The following is a 3,933-nucleotide window of genomic DNA, read 5'->3' as shown; positions in this document are numbered from 1 at the left end:
AATCTCCTAAGAGATCTAACAGAGAATATATTGTTTGCCTCCAACAACCAAGACCATCCGCTCCTATCCGGCGTGTTGATCATAAGACTATTGATGTTGATCCCGATATCGCCCAGGTCCTTGTCGATGCTTTTGATATTGCTCCAAACAGTTCTTGTTGATCATAAGACTATTGATGGTGCAAGACTATTTATTAATGTTGTAAAGGGCGCAAAGAGTGTTTCGTGGCAAAATTCCAAGGGATTCGCTAACTATAGTCTAGGCGCATTGGCCAAATGGAAAATGTCGGCCGGAAAACAAGTTCTTTTTTATTTAAATAACTTTTGTTCATGCTAGAAAGAGCTTGTGGGAAGTTTTGTGGCAATCCAATATAATTTGAGCGGATTTCAGCAACTTGTATGAAAACGAGTTTTTTTTTGGGTTAAAAACCAAACCATTTATTATTGTTGGTGAGGCTTAATGCAAAGTTTCGGGGCAATCCTATCCGAGACGGTTGGTCCGGATGAGAAAATTGTACTAGATTCGTTAAATATATATAGCATAGGCACCTTGGCCTTAACTAGTTTAGAAAATGGAGCTGTTGTGCAAATTAGTTATTGTGAAGGGCATAGTTTGAAAGTTTAGAAGCCTTCATATGTTTCTCTTTCTTTCCAGAACAAAAGTTCAAGGAGTATGTGGGTGTTTGACCTCTGGGAGAGCGATCAAAAAAGAAAAGGATCCTTGAAGAGTTTAACTTGAACTTTCGATTCTTGATGTTGGTACAAGTATTTGGGTCTTGCTACTGACTGATTCTTATGGAATTCGATTCTTGATGATAAAGTATTAAGTTTACTTTAAATTTGGTCCCATCTTAATCACTTTTCTGTTGTGGATAAATGGTTAACTTTTATGAATTTGGATTTATTGGAATTTTGTATGTTAAATCATGTTTGGGAAGTTTTTTGGATCACAAAAGCTGATATGTGGTAGCTTTAATTTGTACAACCGCAGTTGGATGGAGTTTTGGTCAAAATCCCTGTACGATTTTCGTGTAGGTCAAAGTCACTACTTTATGATTTTTGGTTCATATTGTTGAATGGTCTTTTGGTGTATCATTAAAGATCAGGGTGTTTACCCAATCTTGAGTACAAGGTTTTCTGTGCAAGAATTTTTGTATTTAATTATTCAGCTAAATGCTGTCTTTATATCTTCAGCTAAATGCTATATTTATGTGATTTAAATTTTTACCATATCTTTCTCAAGGTTGTTTGCACCTTATATCGTTTGCTAAAGTTTTTTTTTTTTTCTTTCTTTTTGGCTAAGTCTAATGTTTCTTTTCTTATTTAACAAAACTAGGAATATGATATGGTGATTGGGGACGTGACTACCGGGGTAAACAAATCGAACTATGTCGACTTCACATTGCCATATACAGAGTCGGGAGTCTCGATGATTGTTCCGATCAAAGTTGATGACATGAAGAGTATATGGATATTTATGAAACCCCTAGAAAATGGCCTGTGGTTAACAACATTTGTTTTCTTTATATATACTGTAGTTGTGGTTTGGATTCTTGAGCATCGTGTAAACAAAGAATTCTATGGCCGACCGTATAAACAATTAACCATTAGATGAACTTCAACTTTATTTTTCCATTCGATATTGTTAATACATCATATTAACTTTAAACTTTATATATTAGTTAACTTGCAAAATAATGTTTCAGAATTGTGATTCACCCGTGCTGTGTCGCACGGGTACACCACTATTTATAATATATATATATATATATGCAGCTGAATTATGGATGAAATAAATATATAATATATTTTTTAGAGAAATAATTAATTTTTTAAAAGTGTAACTAAGATAATTTTTAGAGAAGATTTTGAGTTTGTGCATCTAAATATCATATTTAAATAAGATTTTGTAATCGTAACTAATTAGGACTTTTAGAAAAGGTTTTCTAAAAGTGTCACTAAAACCAATATCTTTAGAGATGGTTTTTCATTATATTATCTAAAAGTATCTTTTAGTAACTCTTACAAACTGTCACAAATACTTGAAAAACGTCACTAATATATACTTTTAGAGAAGCTTTAAATAAAAAGTTGACTAACCTCTAGAGAAGCTTTTAAAGCGTATCTAAAGCCTCAAAAAACCGTCTCTAGAAGTTAACAAATACACACCCTGTCAAATCCCTCTCAAAAGCCTTTACCTACCCTTATATAAAGAAGTTCTTTGACGGAATTGAAAATTTTCTCTAAAGCCTTTACATAAGCTTTTGAAACTTTTAAGTACAAAATAAAAGTTTATCCGAAGGTCATTTTTCTTGTAGTGTGATAATCGAAAACCAATAATCACTTCTATAATCATGGCTCTGCCTGTTCACTACGTGATTTTGTTGTGATAATAATGCGATAATTATTTGATATCGACGAGTATATTATTTGTATGTTATTTTAGAGATAATGATGTCACCAAGATTACAACTAAATACAAACTCATACGTAATTTTTGGAGGTCTATTAATGTTCTCGCATTCTCGTAAAACAACGGTGTTCTCGTTTGAACCCAACCTTATATAATGAACCTCCACCTATATATATATATATATATATATATATATATATATGATATGAGAGTTACAACTTACAAATATTATATTAATTGGATGGATATAGTTGTGTAGATTAAGAGCTTTATACCTTAATTTGTAACTGTTCTTGTAAAATTACTTCTTAATATATAATTATAAACACATTTTTCATATGATATCAGAGTAAAAGAGTTAGTTTGACACGTTTTTCTTCTACATTTTTTTACTCCCCTCTCCTTCTTTTCCTTCTAAAATGGTATCTTTCCTACTCCAACTCCTACCTTACCCCCTCGTTCATTTCTTGGACGTTGTCCAATGCTGATTAATGTTCCACCAACAATTTTCTAATGTAATTTAAATAATTAAGTTAGGTATATAAATTTAAATTTCATTATTTCTGTATAAAGATTATAAAGTTTTTAATTTATATATATATATTTTTTAAATATTGTTGATTTGACTTGCATCGGTATAAATTTTGAATGTATATAGTTATTTTTATATTGTAAGCAAGTAACTTATACCTAGTTTAATCATAGAAATTAAGGGAGAAATATATAGTTTATATAATGATAACCCCTGTGATTTACAAAAATAAGAAAACAAGTTTAAGAGCAAATGAGGGATTTTTAAATTTTAAATTAAAAATATTAAAGACGTGGAAGAGTAAAATTAGAATTAGAAGCAGGACACGATTAGTGCAGACTGTTCGGCCCGAGTCCCTTGATCACGTTTGACTATCACATTTGTGATGTACATATGATTATCACATTTATGATATCGATATGATTATCACATTTGTGATACCGATAATTGATTATCAGTAAGATTAGAGTAAACATGTTGGCATTCTATATCATACGGTTAACATAGACTGTTTGGCCTTCCCTTCATTATCACACGATAAGTTTAACTCGAGTTCCTTGTATGATCATGTCTGACTATCACACGATTATCACAGTCTGTATCACAGATTAGACGATCGCGAGCATAAGTTGAATCACACTATTATCACATATTGTATCACATAGGTCGTATAACACGATTATCACATATTGTGTCACACTGGTTGTATCAAACAAATTAATTGTTTCTCACACATTTATCACATATTGTACCATATGATTAGGCAAACTCGAGTAGACATTCACTTGATTGTGCATCAAACGTTTATCACAAAGCTTCTGAAACTGAGTTATTTGGCGATTCATATATATGTAACACAATCTGATATTAGAATCTGTTTGAAAATTAGGAGATAATTACAATTAATTAAGACTAGAAGCGTACTCGCGCAATGCAGCGAGATACATCATGAATTTAATATTTCATTTTATTCTTTATCTCAGTCGATG

Source organism: Cynara cardunculus, assembly GCF_001531365.2.
Source record: "Cynara cardunculus var. scolymus isolate 2C chromosome LG 11, CcrdV1, whole genome shotgun sequence".
NCBI lineage: Eukaryota > Viridiplantae > Streptophyta > Magnoliopsida > Asterales > Asteraceae > Cynara > Cynara cardunculus.
This window is presented reverse-complemented; position numbering follows the sequence as displayed.